This window comes from Halichoerus grypus, chromosome 1 (assembly GCF_964656455.1).
Source record: "Halichoerus grypus chromosome 1, mHalGry1.hap1.1, whole genome shotgun sequence".
Taxonomy (NCBI): domain Eukaryota; kingdom Metazoa; phylum Chordata; class Mammalia; order Carnivora; family Phocidae; genus Halichoerus; species Halichoerus grypus.
In genome coordinates this window covers 98,059,736-98,078,250 of record NC_135712.1, presented here as the reverse complement: position 1 = coordinate 98,078,250, position 18,515 = coordinate 98,059,736, and the positions used below count along the sequence as shown (strand labels likewise).

General features: G+C 33.9%; 1 non-coding gene across 1 annotated transcript; it reads left to right on the top strand.

Annotated features, from left to right (window-relative positions):
- The first annotated feature begins 17,620 nt into the window (after positions 1-17,620).
- LOC118530213 (U6 spliceosomal RNA) lies at positions 17,621-17,726 on the top strand. The gene has a single exon (XR_004914515.1). It is a non-coding gene; the product is annotated as a U6 spliceosomal RNA (small nuclear RNA).
- The last annotated feature ends 789 nt before the right edge of the window (positions 17,727-18,515 follow it).

Genomic DNA, 18,515 nt, shown 5'->3' with positions numbered 1-18,515 from the left:
TCTCTACATTTAAAATCACAGAGGAGGAATGGTGCATTATGTAACTTCTGGAGGGAGTTCAATTCACAATTCAACAAATAATTATTTAACTGACTATTGGGTGCCAGGCACTGTGAGTTTCTTGTCATTGGTGGTAACAAAAGCAGAAGCAGAAATATGTTAGAGAACATGTAAGGTTCTTCCCACACCTTGTTCCTAAATTTTTTAAAGGGTAAAATAAAATCTATTTCTATATCTACACATGTGCCAATATTGACTATAATTCCAACCAGTGGTTCTCATTGCTCATCGAACATTAGAAACTCCTAGGGACATTTTGAAAACTGCTGTTCCAGAATGCCATCCAGGCCAATTCAGTCAGAATCTCTGGGACTGTGTCCTCAGCAGTGATACTTTTAAATCTCCCCAGAGGGTGAAAATGTGCAGTCAGGGTTGAGAAATCCTGCTTTAAACTATTGATAGAGACTGCTATACAGGGGTTTACTTTATATTTATAGATTTTGCCAGTATGTTTTTATATTGTTTATTAATTACCCTAAGTACATATACTCCTGATGAAAACTGAGTGCCATGCATTTTGAAAGTCAAAGACCTTAATTTGAAACCAATAATAAATCCTAATTTGAACATTTGGGGCATCAGATTTATTTTCCCCATGTCTTAGTTTGTTTTTATTTTTTAACAAACTTACCTTATTACAAATCTAATTTTTCTTGAATATAAGCCAATTTTGCCCTATCAAATCTAATTATTATAAATTAAAGCAGTTAATGTGCATCAGGACCTGTGTTATTTTATCTGCACCATCATTCCTCAACACCACAAAACAGGTGTAAAACTAGATATATTTAATAAGAAAATCTTCCATCATGCTATAATGTATTAGACTATTATGTAATATCTTTTATGTAATGCATTTTACATATAACTATTTTGTTTACTGTTATAATTATAAAGTAAATATTGTACATAATATTTGATTTCAACAATTCTGCCAGTATCTTTAATCCAGGTGATATAAACTGATGACCAACAACTTCAATTGCCTTCTGTTAGGCAATTATATCAAAACATTAAAACTATAAATGAACTTACCTCTATCAAATTAAAATCTTTTGCTTATTTTCAACTCAGAGAAATAGTTTCTACCATTTTTTCTTATTTGTTCTCCTGTGTTCTCTCTGCTGTCCTTATGGATCCTTTTATCACACAGATACCATAGCTTCCAAATTTTGTTTTATATTCTTTCATTTTATTATTTCTCTTTTAGTATTTACATCTTGACTTTTGTAAAAACATTTAATACATTTTGAAAAGATATGTTTGACAATTTGAGATGTTTTTTTCTCAGCAATCTATCCATTCCCTTTTCTAACTCACTAATCCAATCTTGTGTCTCTCTTTTTAAAGGCATTTTACTCTTAGAAAAAAAAAAAAAAAGATTTCAATTTCCAAGTATTCTGGTTTGATTTATATATACAGAAGATTTTCTTATAATTTGATAATTGATAATATCATCTTATTAAGGCTGTTATTAGTTATACTTTTTAAAACATTGCCCTCTATTAACTGTTTCATTGAGATTTGTTCTACAATTTTGATGCTCTTCATTGTGCTGTTTCCTTCAAATGCTTAGTTACTCTGTTTTGTATGTGTAGAATTTTGTCATACTTCTGGTTTGGGGCAGGGCATCAGAGTAGTCATGGATAACTGGAATATTTGTTGTCACCCAAATGAAAATCATGGTATGTTGGTAGTAAACAGAGCTCCCCGTTACAGGAATATAGAGCTAACAGTAATGTATGGACGGTGGGGATGCGAGGTTGAAGTGACAGGATATATGTGTACCCTGATTTATGATTGTCAAAGTCCCTAAATTTTCAGGTCATCATATAACTGGCGTACTTTTCTCTTTCTAGATTCCAGGTATCTGTTTTGGCAGCTCCCTATGGCATACTACTTAATTATTCAGAAAAAAAAATAACTAGGTTAATCGTTTTTCCATATTCATTCCTTCCCTCATTGTTTTAGTGAAGGTACAGAGCAAGACTACTCCTAGTCTTTTACTCAGGTGCTTGGAAATTAGGACCAGTGCTTCAGTGGAAGAGTAACCAATCACCTTTGCTGTCACCTACTGAGCATATATAAGAGAAAGGCTGGGGTCCACCAGAGCCGGCTCTTCTAAAGAGACTATTTTAATTATCTTCATTAATATCCCAGAACTTCCCTTTGCGCATTTGTATTTGTCATTTCTGGGCCCGGAATTGTTCTATTTTTCTTCTGAGATCTAGGCCATGACTTCAGAGCCCTGATTTCTCTATCCCTCTGAAATTGCTCTTTTCTATTTTTTAAACATACTTCAAAAAAGCCTTTCTATTTATGACACTTGTCATGTTATAACTGATGGACTTTATTTAAAATGTTCCCTGTGATTTGGATGGGGACTTATTTGTGTGTTCACTTTACTGCCTTGATCCAATCTCTATCCTTCCATATATAAAACAACTCTTACTAGCCACACATGTTGTATTTCTCTGTATAAGGATTATGAGATGGCTTTTAGAACCTCCATATGTATTTGGAAACTACAAATACAAAAAAAACTATTTTAAGGCTGAAGTCTAGTAATATAATTTGATTGGAAGTAGCAATATTAATATACCAGAAACAATCATATTTCTAGAAAATCTCAGATCTCAAAATGTTTGAAAAATATCAGTGAGGGGCTCCTGGGTGGCTCACTCAGTTAGGCGTCTGACTCTTGGTTTCAGCTCAGGTCATGATCTCCGGATGGTGAGATCAAGCCCCACATTGGGTTCCACACTCGGTGCAGAGTCTGCTTGGGATTCTCTCTCTCACTTTCCCTCTGCCCCTCCCCCCACTCGTGTGCTCCCTCTCTCTCTCTCTCCAAAATAATAAATATATAAATCTTTAAAAAATATATCAGTTAGGAAAGTGTTTGGAGTGTGGTAAAATGACTGGGACTCTACCTTATATGAATTGTTTTAAATTAGATTTAAAATGTATCAAGAATTTATTCACCTAGTTTATTCAACATTGTACTTTTAAACCACCATTTATCACTCAATATTAGAAAAAGGACATAGTTATTGCATAAAGCCCATACTGCCTTTAGCAGTCCTCTTCACATTTCCCTTCCTCCATTAATGCAAACTGGTAACCAGTATGGTTATCTACTCTAGGACATTGACAGAAAATGGTTTTGTTTCTCTTGCAGACTATAACATTTTAATTTATTTTTATTTTTTTATTATGTTATGTTAATCACCATACATTACATCATTAGTTTGGACTATAGCATTTTTTTTAAAGATTTTATTTATTTATTTGACAGAGAGATAGAGAGAGAGAGCAAGTAGGCAGAGAGGCAGGCAGAGGGAGAGGGAGAAGCAGGCTCCTCGCCGAGCAGGGAGCCCGATGCGGGGCTCGATCCCAGGACCCTGGGATCCTGACCTGAGCCGAAGGCAGCTGCTTAACCAACTGAGCCACCCAGGCTCCCCTAGACTATAGCATTTTTAAAAGAAGGGTTCATTGACTCAGATATGTCTCATTGATCCAATCTATCAGGCAACTGCTTTTGGGGTGGCCATGCCAATCCCACTCAACAGATTCAAATCTGGAAGAACAAAGGTTGGGATTAAGACCTACCACTTCAAGTCAATTCTACTTGACAAACATTTATTAAGAACTTAGTGTATATAAAACATAATTAATGAATTTCTATACAGAGATTAACATTGAAGTAGATGCTTGACAGAGTGAGAACAGTTTTAAAAAACTAGGATTTAAGATAGAAATGTGTTCACATTTTAAATGTAGGGTAAAAGAAGAGGAAATATCAAAATATACAGAGCACAATAGACTAAGCATTAAGATTACCTCAAGAATCTCAAGTGGACAGCCTCAGAGTCAAAGTCAATAGAAAGGCTAGCCAGAATAAACCCTAAGAGAAGGTTTGTGATTGATAAATCAATCTTTTTTGAGAAACATTTTAGTGAGGGCTGTTGGCAGAGACCACATTAGATGATGAAGTGAGTTGTAAATAGTACAGGGAATAGCATATGGTTTTAAAGCATCACACATAGAAGGGCAAGAAAAAGGGGAGCACCATCAAGGATTGAATTTCTTGGGTTCTTGGAAGCCAAGTAGAAAGAGTCACCCCAAAAAAAGAGAGAAACTAAAGATACAAAAGGAAATCCTGGCAGGATTGGGCAGAGATGAGACCAGTTGTTCAAGTAACTGAGTTAAGCGTTTCTCTGAAACTGGAGAGAAAAAATAATTTAAAATATGGTGAAATTCGAAGTGAAAAGTAGAAATTTGAAAGAATTCTCATTGGACTATTTCTATCATTCTATTCATGTAGGAAACCAATACCACAGGATGAAAGTAAGGGCTTTATTTACTACTTCACTAAAGAAATCACACTTGAGAGTTATTCTATAAATCAGGCACAGTGCTGACCATTGAGGATTTGCTGGAAAATGAAATGTGTATGATTTCTGTTCCAGCAGGAAGCCAAATTAAAAGATAAAAAAAACAGATGAAGAGCTAAAAAAGTGATAATGTGCTTTAAAAAATATGCAGTGGTTATAGATAAAGGTAGCTGAGAAAAGGGAGCAGGCTTTATAATAAGTAAACAGAGAATTCCTTCTTAAGCAGCTGAAATTTAAAATAAGTAACAAAGGATTAAATATAATTAGCCAAGTAAAAAAATGGGAGGAAAGTCATTCCGGATGAGGATACTGAAGATAAGAAAAGGCTTTCCACTAAAAAATGGTACAACATATTGAAAGAACTGAGGGGTGCCTGGGAGGCTCAGTCGTTAAGCGTCTGCCTTCAGCTCAGGTCATGGTCCCAGGGTCCTGGGATCGAGCCCCTCATCGGGCTCCCTGCTCAGCGGGAAGCCTGCTTCTCCCTCTCCCACTCCCCCTGCTTGTGTTCTCTCTCTCGCTGTGTCTCTCTATGTCAAATAATAAATAAAATCTTTAAAAAAAAATATTCAAAGATAAGAGAGATAAGCCACATTTGATACCTGACTTTAGTGCCTTAACTCTCCCAAACAATGTTTGAATTATAGTCTCCTTCAGTCATTAACCTTGTTTCCGAATATCCTTCCTTTCCTTTCTCTTCAAATTTTACATATTTTAAAGGCTGAAGGGGAAAAAAAAACCCTCATCTTTTCTATATGTGCACATAGCTTTATATTTATTATTTGTATATAGCATTAGATTTCATCTGTCTATCATTTATCTGTCTTTCCATTCATTCATCCAACTCTGTACTCTCTTTATCTATCCATAATAATAATAAAAAATAATTACTAGCTGGGAGTGATTTGGGTTGGTTGTCGTATTACAGTTCTACCAATAAAAGACATTCAATCATACTATATAGGGAAGATAACTTTGGAACCATTTGGTTCAACCAGTTCATTTAGTGGAACAGTAAAGCAAGTCTGAAAATAAATAATTTACTAATAGCAATGTAGCTACTGAGTTGTTTTCTAAAACATTTTAAGTAACTTAGTAGAATTATATTTGAAAGGTCTTTGAATTACAAGTAATAATCCAACAGCTAGAAACTCCAGAAAATGGAATATGGTAATTAAAGCATTAGAATATTTTTTTAAAAAATCAAAGTGTTCTAAAAATGAATTTGATTTTGACTTACAGTGGGACTTACACGACATAATAGGTAGCAGAAAACATGTCAACATTATGGATATAACTTTATACTAAGTGAACAGAGGCTAAATCAGGCTTCAATAATTGTCCTTTATTGAGCCAAAAATTACTTAGATTTAACTCTTCTCAGAGAATATAATTCAGCATTTAATGGGTTTAGATGCAAACTGTCTCTGCTGCCTGTCACTACATGATTTGGGACTAGTTACTAGTAACTTTTCTCAATCTTAGTTTTCCCATCTACAATGTGAGGATAATAATTCCTTTTAAAAAAGATTTTTGTATAGATTGAATGAGATAAATTTTGTGGAATGTCACATAAATAAATAGTGGGCGTCGCATAAATAAATAGTGGGCATACTACAACAACTATGACTATAGCTGTTCTATTACTCACAACTTACTAACTAGGTCGCTAACTAAACTAATTGTTGATATTAAACAAGTTTGCTCCTGGCACAGATTTTAGAAATGTTGGTTGGGCACAGGTAATGAAGATCCTGAATTCCAATATAATTCGCAAGGATTTTTATACTATAGACATTGAGGGCTCCTGGTAGATTTTTTTACAAAGTGAATGATTTTATGAATTTAATATTTTAGAAAATTTATCTAATGATACTAAACAAGACTGAGTATAGCTTCAAAAAGACCAATTAGGAAGCTATTGGTACACTCTAGGAGAGATTCAATAATTAACAGAAATAGTACTGAAAGAAAGGGTGACAATGATAACTGAATTGAATATAAATAAGTAAAAATTAGTTGAATAAGAATTGTGGAAAGATGGTAAAATATTCTTTATGTGTCTATTTAAGCAATAAATCTAAATAACCCAGGACTATATTTAGATACACAATAATTAGGTTTTTGTCACTTTATTCACATCATTAATATTAAAAGAAGGAGCAGGTGTACTTTCTTGATTGTTCATTCACTGTAATTGATATAGGTCTTTCCTTAATGTCAGAAAAGCTCAGATTTGTTCATGTAGGTATTATGAATGAGTACAATCAGTGCTAAATAATTCTAAGGGAAAAATAAATTTTTAAGCATTAGCAATTAGACTATCTATTGAGAACCTAAAATAAAGGCAGAAATACCCTTGAGAAAGTGATACTACCACATTCTTAACATGCTTAAATATGCTTTAACATTCATCTGCTCAAAGTAGGGTGTAACTGCCTATGCATCTCTTTTTACAACCTCCCATTTTAAGAAATTACATAACAGTCAAAGGTATATTAATTTTTAAAAGAAATCATAAACTATAAATTACCATAAATGTGTTTGTTTTATGATGCTACAAAAACATTGTCATCAAGATAAATCTGTTTATAAAAACAAGGAGCCATTTATTCCATCTCATGGGAAAAAATTATCACTACAGCACAGATATCAACAGTATTCTCCTAAATGTTCTAGACAAGTTGCACCTTTGCTCTCTACCTATCCAATTTCCTTGAGAGCTAATCTAAAACAGTCTATACTCATTTTCCTTTGTTCTGCCTCTGCCTCAAGGAAGATAAACTAACCACTACTTTAAAAAAACTGTATTGAGAATATACATATATGTCTAAAATTAAGTTGTATAAAAAAATTTTCATTGTTAACTCATCATAGGCCTTTTCTTTTTACCTCTTTTATTAATATTTGCCAATCACAGAATTTTCCAAAGCTCATCTTTTTGTAAGTATTAAGCTAAAAATACACACTGAGTTAAGAAATAAATGAAGTTTATTAATGAAATGATAACGAAAAAAATTATTTACTGTTTTTGACTCTGTAAACATAGGAAACCCATCTAACTATGTACTTTATTTTATATGTATCTTTAAGGAAATATTCAGCATATGTTTAATAGTAAGGCATAAATTAATGAAATATAAAACTTTTTGTTATAAAGATATACAAGAAACATTTTATATGGAAGAAAATTCTTTTTTTTTACTCTATATTTTTAACTTATTTTATTTAAATTCAATTAGTTAACATAGTGTGTCATTAGTTTCAGATGTAGAGTTCAGTGATTCATTATTGTATATAATACCCAGTGCTCATTACATCATGTGCCCTCCTAATGCCCATCACCCAGTTACCCCATCCACCCACCCACCTCCCCTCCAGCAAACCTCAGGTTTTTTCCTAGAGTTAAGAGTCTCTTATGGTTTGTCTCCCTTACAGTAGAGATTGAAAAGGTATAGAAAATGTAGTTGCATTTCTCTATACCATCTGAAAAAGAAACAAAAATTATTCCAAAGTAGAATAATAATCAACTTTTATTTACTAAGATTTATATTACTTAAAGAGGCAAATTAACTAAAATAAACCAGGAAAAGTTTAAGTGCATGGGTTTGTCCAAAACTACAGGTACATTCTTTTTTGTTGTTCTTTCAAACTGGGAATTCTTTATTCCCACTTCACTTTTTTTTTTTTTGCATGCAAAGACCCTTTTAATAATTTAAAATCTTAACATTTACAAACATATTAACACAATATATATTATTCAGAACAATTTTTAGGTAATGCAATATGTATTAAATTAGCATCTGCATAACATTTTATGTTCACTGCAGATACATTCTTACTCTTAATCTAAATAAACTCACAATTCTTGATTTTTTTCCTTTCTCAAGACAAAATACTATTGTATGTGCAAAGGAAGAAGGGTCTGTCTGTCCCTCTCTCTCTCTCTCTCCCGCTCCTTGCCCCCCAACCATGAAAATTTAAATACACAATACTTCTGTTGCTTAATTCTATTCAAAATGACTTCACATCCCTCAATGTGACTCTTACTATAATGAGGATAATGTTAATGGTTATAGCTATAACTTAGAGCATATTTACTATATACGTTAAGAAAGTTTTTTATAATATCTGTGTGAGACTTTTTTTGTTAAATCATCATTTTGCAGGAGAAGAAGATGAATCATAGAAAAGTTATAACTTATCCGTTGTCATATAACTAGTTTGGATCACATCCCACATTGTATCTGGGTCTGTTTGATTCCACAGTGGGTACCTAGAAGCATTGTGCTGGTGAGGTATTTAATTGTCGGGGGAAATGGGAAAGACGCCGAAGTATGGAAAATGAATCAGACTAAATTAAATTGGAAAAGAAAAAGAAAAAAAAAAAAAAGAATCCCTCATATCTTATGCAGGTGACCACTTTTCCTAGCATTCATTTAAATGTGCATTAAAGTCTACTAAAAAGGAAATTCGAAATCAGGCTCTGCATACAGCATGACTAGAAAATCACCTGTAAATTTTAAAGACAAGTGTGACATTCATTAAAGTTCAAAAAGCCTTGCACTCTAGTAATACAATGTGGAAATGATGAGTTACGCCAGTAATCCTTTCAACCCATTTCACAGTGTTCTTACTTGACCTCTTCAATTGTCAATAGAAGTTTTTGAAGACAGGAGAAATAATTCTTTGTGAAAAATTTCCATTCAGCATACAGTGTTTAACCAAGGTAATCTTTCATTATAACAGGCATACATAATAACTACTAAACGTTCCTACCATTCTTATAATAACTATTAAGAATTTTCACTTTTATTATCACTGCTAATTGTTCTTACAGTGCCAGCTATTATGCTTAGTGGTAAACATACATTTATATACCTTGAATAAAATAAATTAAATGCATACTATTCTAGAATAGTGCCAGCTCAGACAAATTTTGGTGAGTAACCGTTTGATATCACTCATGATACAAAAAGTTTAGAACAGCAAATGAACTAATTACAAGAATATTTGGATAATTATCTTTGGTCATGAAAATGACTAGTGTCCTTTTCTTTCCTTAATATACTGTGAATTCTTGTTGAGTGGAAATTAAATGTTCTAATTATGTGTTTTATACCCCTCAAATCATAATTAGTACAAACTATGTTAAATAAATTTTAATTGAATAAATAACCAATTGATTAAATTGTTACAATATTGAAAATTACAGATTAGTAAAAAGAATACTTAATTTAGAATCAAAATCCCTGACTATGAATCTCTTTTATCACATTAGTTTCAAGAGTTTGGAGAAACCACACAAACTCTCCGATTCTCTGATTCTCTTTTTTTTTTTTTTAAAGATTTTATTCATTTATTTGACAGAGAGAGACACAGCGAGAGAGGGAACACAAGCAGGGGGAGTGGGAGAGGGAGAAGTAAGCCTCCCGCTGAGCAGGGAGCCCGATGTGGGGCTCGATCCCAGGACCCCGGGATCACGACCTGAGCCGAAGGCAGACGCTTAACGACTGAGCCACCCAGGCGCCCGATTCTCTGATCCTAATCTAAGAAATAGGGCCACCAGTGCTACATCTCAAGATTGCTTTGAGCATCAAATAAGACAATGCATGCAAAATTATTTTACTAACTTTGAAATTATGATTATGAATTTTCTAATTTTCATTTATTTTGATAATGCACAGAAATAATACAAGCTATTATATCATATATTACTATCTTAATAAATAAAGAGTCAGATTCTCCTGGTTCATACAAGACAGAAATGGCATGGTACAATAAAAAACAGAATTTAGAAATTTATGCATTCATCTAATTTTGTCAGTACATTTTTTATCTTTACTAAACACCCTTATCATCTCTGAAGCTTAGATTCTTCATTTGTAAAATAAGAATGCTAAAATATTTCTGTTTTTTCACTTCTGCTAGGCTATTAAGGATTCTTTAGTAGTTATAGTAATACTAAATTATGAATGATGTACAATATATTCATTTTATAAATGTGCATAAAAATTTTTGACTATATAATAAGAGGATTTTTATAACATTAAAATAGGAATAAATCTAGATTATTTTTCTCTTTCAAAAGGTTTCTCTTTAAAACCAGCACATTTCCTTTTTTTTCTTTTCTTTTTTTTTTTCTGGCTTAATTAACAGAAATTTTTCTCATCATTCTGGAAGCTAAAAGTCCAAGATCAAGGTGTCAGCAGGTTTGGTTTCTCCTGAAGCCTCTCTCCTAGGCTGGCAGAGGGCCACTTTCTAGCTATGTCCTCACATGGTCTTTTCTCTGTTAACTATTCATCTTTGGTGTCTCTTTCTTGCCACAAATTTCCTCTTCTCTCTCTCTCTCTTTTTTTTTTTTTAAAGATTTTATTTATTTGACAGAGAGAGAGAGAGCGAGAGCAGGAACACAAGCAGGGGGAGTGGGAGAGGGAGAAGCAGGCTTCCCACCGAGCAGGGAGCCCGATGTGGGACTCGATCCCGGGACCCCAGGATCATAACCTGAGCCGAAGGCAGACGCTTAACGACTGAGCCACCCAGGCGCCCATCTCTCTTCTTTTTTTTAATTGAGATAAACTTGACATATTATATTAGTTTCAAGTGTACCACATAATGAATGATTCAATATAAGATATATTGCATATACTATAGAAATGATCACCACAGTAAGTCCAGTTAACATCCATCACCACACTGTTACAACTTTTTTCTTGTGATGAGAACTTTCAAGATCCACACTCCTCCACACTTTGATTGCTGTTATTACAATGGCCCAGTGCTGTCATCTGTTACTACAAAGGACTTAACCACCAACCATTTGATACTCACTGCAGTGTTTATTGTAGCAACGCTGCCAAATATATTGTCTGCCATATCTTTCAATGTTCCTTTTATGAGATACTGTGTTCTTGGGGCCAGGCAAACTTTTGCTTCTTATGAGCAACTGATATTAATTTTTAAGATAATGACACTGAATCTTCCATCTAATCATTCATTTCCCTTTCCTTCAGCTGCTAAGAATATCAGAGCCAAATATTTAGTCTGCATTCAATAAATATTGCAGAAACTTAAGGAACATATTTTTTAAAAACAAATCTTTTCTTGGTTTCTAATTAAGCAAACGTCCTTCCTTCCTTCCTTCCTTCCTTTCTTCTCTCCCTCCCTTTCTCTCTTTTCCTTCCTTCCTTCCTTCCTTCCTCCCACCCTCCCTCCCTCCTTCCTCCTTCCTTCCTTTCTTCTTTCTTTCTTTCTTTTTTTTCTTTCGCTTTTATGTCTTTCTTGGTTCTACTTTCTATTCTCTTTTTATTTTATCTTTATCTGTATGTGTATGTGTGATAACATTGTAAATTATCTCAGGAACATTTACCCATTATGATATTTCATCTTGACTTTCATAAACCACATATGAAAATCAGTCTTAGTTATACTTTAGTCAACCTTAATTTTAAATCAAAACAAAGTGATTGTTCTTAGCTACTAGCTTTATTAGACTGGATACTTAACAACTTACCTCCTTCATCAATGAGATATTTTATATATGTCTACCTTTAGACTCTCCATCATCCCAGAAGTGTTGAATTAAAAATTATTTTCTTTGGGGCACCTGGGTGACTCAGTCGGTTAAGTGTCCAACTCTTGATTTTGGCTCAGGTCATGATCTCTCAGGGTCCTGAGATCAAGCCCCATGCTCTGCACTCAGTGGGGAGTCTGTTTCTCTCTCTCTCCCACTGCCCCTTCCCCTGTTTGCATATGTGCATACTCTCTCTCTAAAATAGATACATAAATCTTTTTTAAAAAAATATTTTCCTTTAGGGCAATTATGAGTCCTATAGGATTCTGATGTTATAATAAAATAAAGTATGAATATGATTAAAATCTATTTATGGCAACAACTATCTTCAGAAAGAAAATTAAATTATCCACACCTGCTTATTTCAAATGGAAGAATAAGCCATAAGTGAATAAAATAGTTATGCAGAGGACAGAAATAAAAATTAGGTAACAGATAGAAGCTATACTTTCCTGAATATACTCTGTTGTGTAGATATAGCTTTGGAAGCTTATAAAGGTTTTGCATAATTATAAAACAAAATTAAGTCAGAATAAGGAAAAAAAAGGAATCCCTAAAAACCATGAGAAAAATAGAATAAATAATCCTGCGTTGGTGGCTCCCTCACACAGAGAGAAAATATTTCAAGTGACCTTAAAGCGCAGTAATTTGATTATAAAATAAATCAAAATAAATAAACTTGGGAAAAAAATAACTGAGGGGAAAAAACAAATCTTAAACAGCTTTTAGTAATACTGTTAGTGGTAATACTAATGTCTTTATTCTGAAATAAACATACCAAAAAATAACTACATTAGTATTTGGGAAATAAAAATTTTAGTGTATGAGAAAAATTAAAGTATGTTAAAGATATAAGCAAAATCCTGCAATCCTAAATTTAAACCAAAATATCACTATAATTCATAATATACTTCCTCTTTTAAATCATACAGAATTCCTGGCTTTGTTCATTGCAAAAGGTCTAAGGATGGTGACCAATTCCAAGAGCAACAAACACCCCTCATTCAGATGGCAGACCCTAAATACCATTTTTCACTAAAGGGAATTATGACTACTTGCAGAAATGCAAAATTCTAAGTCCAGAGCAGGAAATGTAGAATGAGCCCCAACATGTTTTGCTTTGTTTGTTTTGCTTTGTTCTGTAATCCCTAAAACCAAAGATTGTTATCAGGTTTACTGGGGTCTTGTTAAGTATATAAATGAACCAAATTGAAGAAGTTGACAGGAGAATTTGAGTACAAGTGAGCCTTGTGGCTAACGCGCATTGCAACATAAACCTCATAACTCCTACCTCATCCACAAACCTCTGTTCCCATAAGCCACATTCAGAAACCAAAATAATAATAATAATAATAATAATAATAATACCAATTCTCTTAATTCCCGAAGGCCAAAATGTGGACTTTTTCCCCTACATTTATTCTTACATAAACAAAGGAACTGCTTTGATAAGTTTGCTTATGTCTTTCTCTATGGAATTATTTTTACCTTGCTTCAATATAAAAAGGATTTGAAATAGCTTACAGAACATACATAAGGTGGTAAAAATAGAACAGAAAATTCAGGTGAAGGAAAAAATAAAGGGAGTTAGTATTAAAATTTAAATTGCATGCCATTTATAAGCAAGTTATAAAAAGTTGCTAAAGGAAGACAACAAGTCTCTGGGATTTGGACTGTCATGAAGTAGGACATATTCAGGTTAAATCATTTGCACCCATAAAATAAAAAACAAGCTAATTAATGAATAGAAATGCATTTTCCACTTAAGAATCTTCATGAAATGGTTATTTTGCTATGTTCTGAAGGATTATTTTTATTTTTATTTTTTTATTTTATTATGTTATGTTGATCACCATACATTACATCATTAGTTTTTGATGTAGTGTTCCATGATTCATTGTTTGCATATTACACCCAGTGCTCCATGCAGTATGTGCCCTCTTTAATACCCAACACCAGGCTAACCCACCCCCCACTATCACCACTGCTATTCAACATAGTACTAGAAGTCCTAGCCACAGCAATCAGTCAACAAAAAGAAATAAAAGCTATCCAAAACGTCAAAGAAGAAGTCAAACTCTCACTCTTTGCAGATGATATGATACTTTGTGTGGAAAACCCAAAAGACTCCACCCCAAAATTGCTAGAACTCATACAGGAATTCAGTAAAGTGGCAGAATATAAAACCAATGCACAGAAATCAGTGGCATTCCTATACACCAACAACAAGACAGAAGAAAGAGAAATTAAGGAGTCGATCCCATTTATAATTGCACCCAAAACCATAAGATACCTAGGAATAAACCTAACCAAAGAGGCAAAGGATCTGTACTCAGAAAACTATAAAATACTCATGAAAGAAATTGAGGAAGACACAAAGAAATGGAAAAACGTTCCAGGCTCATGGATTGGAAGAACTAATATTGTGAAGATGTCAATACTACCTAGAGCAATCTACACATTTAATGCAATCCCTATCAAAATACCATCCACTTTTTTCAAAAAAATGGAACAAATAATCCTAAAATTTGTATGGAACTGAAAAGACCCTGAATAGCCAGAGGAATGTTGAAAAAGAAAAGCAAAGCTGGCGGCATCACAATTCCGGACTTCCAGCTCTATTACAAAGCTGTCATCATCAAGACAGTATGGGACTGACACAAAAACAGACACGTAGATCAATGGAACAGAATAGAGAGCCCAGAAGTGGACCCTCAGCTCTATGGTCGACTAATCTTTGACAAAGCAGGAAAGAATGTCCAATGGAAAAAAGACAGTCTCTTCAACAAATGGTGTTGGGAAAATTGGACAGCCACATGCAGAAGAATGAAACTGGACCATTTCCTTACACCACACACAAAAATAGATTCCAAATGGTTGAAAGGCCTAAATGTGAGACAGGAGACCATCAAAATCCTAAAGGAGAACACAGGCAGCAACCTCTTCGACCTCAGCCGCAGCAACTTCTTCCTAGAAACATCTCCAAAGGCAAGGGAAGTAAGGGCAAAAATGAACTATTGGGACTTCATCAGGATAAAAAGTTTTTGCACAGCAAAAGAAACAGTCAACAAAACCAAAAGACAACCGACAGAATGGGAAAAGATATTTGTAAATGACATATCAGATAAAGGGCTAGTATCCAAAATCTATAAAGAACTTATCAAACTCAATACCCAAAGAACAAATGACCCAATCAAGAAATGGGCAGAAGACATGAACAGACATTTTTCCAAAAAAGACATCCAAATGGCCAACAGACACATGAAAAAGTGCTCAACATCACTCGGCATCAGGGAAATCCAAATCAAAACCTCAATGAGATACCACCTCACACCAGTCAGAATGGCTAAAATTAACAAGTCAGGAAATGAAAGATGTTGGCGAGGATGCAGAGAAAGGGGAACCCTCCTACACTGTAGGTGGGAATGAAAGCTGGTGCAACCACTCTGGAAAACAGTATGGAGGTTCCTCAAAAAGTTGAAAATAGAGCTACTATATGATCCAGCAATTGCTACTGGGTATTTACCCCAAAGATACAAAGGTAGGGATCCAAAGGGGTACGTGCACCCTGATGTTTATAGCAGCAATGTCCACAATAGCCTAACTATGGAAAGAGCCAAGATGTCCTTTGACAGATGACTGTCTAAAGAAGATGTGGTATATGTATACAATGGAATATTATACAGCCACCAAAAGAAATGAAATCTTGCCATTTGCAACGACGTGGATGGAACTGGAGGGTATTATGCTGAGCGAAATAAGTCAATCAGAGAAAGACTTGTATCATATGATCTCACTGATATGAGGAATTCTTAATCTCAGGAAACAAACTGAGGATTGCTGGAGTGGTGGGGGGTGAGAGGGACGGGGTGGCTGGGTGATAGACGTTGGGGAGGGTATATGCTATGGTGAGCACTGTACCTCTGAAACAAATAAAGGATTGGGGCGCCTGGGTGGCTCAGTTGGTTAAGCGACTGCATTTGGCTCAGGTCATGATCCTGGAGTCCCAGGATCGAGTCCTACATCGGGCTCCCTGCTCAGCAGGGAGTCTGCTTCTCCCTCTAACCCTCTCCCTTCTCATGCTCTCTCTCATTCTCTCTCTCAAATAAATAAATAAAAATCTTTTAAAAAAAAACTATGTGAAACAAATAAAGGATTATTTTTAATGACAAGTCTGTAGAAAATACAATGGAGACATCAAAGCATCATTGTTTGAAACATTATGTGGAAGTAGAGTTCAGCAAATTCTGAACCACATATAACCTAAGGAGCACTCTGGTATTCTGGCTAAATCCAAAGAACATCTTCTAGAAATCTCACAAGGACAGCTGTGTTTTCTTCATGTCATCCTTCCTAAATAGTACTTTTTCCAGCACAGCTTTTGCTAAGGATTGAGCCATCATAAATACAAGTCCATTTCCCCAACAACATATCACACTACTTTCCATGAATTTTCAGGCTAGGTATTAAAATATCAACAGTAAATGGGCAATTGAAGATCTTCTTTACTGACTAGTATATTATTGCCCCGGAAATAACACTCCACTATTTTAAGTGAGAAAAAAAGTAAAATAAAATCATGTATGTAGCGCAGTCCAATCGTTGTAAAAACAAACAAACAACTAAATGAGTAGGCAATTGCATGTATTTACAATTAATTGCCCAGCAGGATATTCATTAATATGTGAAAAGTGAGTATCTCAAGGTGGAAAGATGGCAGGTTATACTTTTCTCTATCGCCTGATATTTTAAAAATATTTTAATAACATACATTTTCTTTAGATTGGCTATAAACTTTAGTTATGTTCATAATCATTGGACTGTAATATTGATCCACAGTAAACTGATCCAGATAAAATTAAAACTATCAGTAATTATCATTATTGAAAATTTCCAGATATTTATATATATTTAAGAATTCTTATACAGAGGGGCGCCTGGGTGGCTCAGTCGGTTAAGCGTCTGCCTTCGGCTCAGGTAATGATCCCAGGGTCCTGGGATTGAGCCCCGCATTGGGCTCCCTGCTCAGCAGGACGTCTGCTTCTCCCTGTCCTGCTCCCCCTGTTTGTGCTCTCTCTGTCTCTGACAAATAAATAGAATCTTATTATAAAAGAATTCTTATATGGAAATATACACTAATATTCTAAAACTCACACAGTTAATTTGTTTCAGGACAGAAGTGATAAGGAATGCTGAGTCCCATAAGAACTGAGTGTCCTAAACCTTGGCATTTGTATCAGAATTAAACCTAAGATAAAGCAAAATATTGACATAATATAAATAATAACCATTATGACCATTACATTTTCCTCTTCTAAGTAAACCTATCTGTGGCTCCTTGGGATTTTAAAATAATTTATTTCCATATCTAGTATTTTCCTTTTTATTCAGAGTTTATAATTTTATTATTTTTTGAGGCATATATAGCTCATAATTAAAATATCATTCACTAGGATGGATAGGATAAAATTATTTACATAATTTATATTTCTTTTCAGGAGAGGAAAATATGCTAGACCACTCCAATTTCACCATCTAACTTTTCTTACTCTTAAATTTTAGCTTATAATCTGGTTTCTCAAGTGTCTAAACATGTGTGTTTGCTTTGGCAGCGCATATACTAAAATAGGAACAATGCGGAGAAGATTGGCATGGTCCCTGCACAAGGATGACATCCAAGTGTTTAAACATAAAATATTTTAAAAAGTTAACCACAAATTTAATATTTTCTTGTTTAGTACAACTTCCGTATTACATTATGTTCTATACCTTGCTCCTCTTGTTGGTGATATTTAGTACTGGTTCTTCACTTGGTTACAAATCCTATCCCTTCAATACCAAAGGAACAGTCCTGTACAAAGTATACAATGGCCAACATTTCGTCATTAAAGTATTTATACATACATAAATAATGTCTGCAATATTTTGCTGGACAGTTATTTCCAGTTTGTTGAACACTCACAACCTTTAAAAAATACTGCTGAAGTTTACTTTATTTTATTTTAAATTTTTTATAGTATTCATCCAGTGATATTTTAAAGGTAACTGAATATACTTGGAAAATGATACAAATTTATGAGTATTTGATTTACTACTATAAAAGTGGCCTTGCTACTGTGCCCCATTTACATAGGATTTGTAAAATACAGAGATAAGGCAACTTTTTATATAAATGTTCAAATAGTGTCTTGACTTGTTAACCAAAGAAAGTTATTTCTAAAATATGCTGAATCTTGAGACTAAAAAAAATTACTTTAGAAAAATGATATTAGAGTAATATGGTTTCTATTGAATCTAAAATATTTTAAGAATACATTTTTTTTTAATTTTTTTATTGTTATGTTAATCCCCATACATTACATCATTAGTTTTAGATATAGTGTTCCATGATTCATTGTTTGTGCATAACACCCAGTGCTCCATGCAGAGCGTGCCCTCCTCAATACCCATCACCAGGCTAACCCATCCTCCCACCCCCCTCCCCTCTAGAA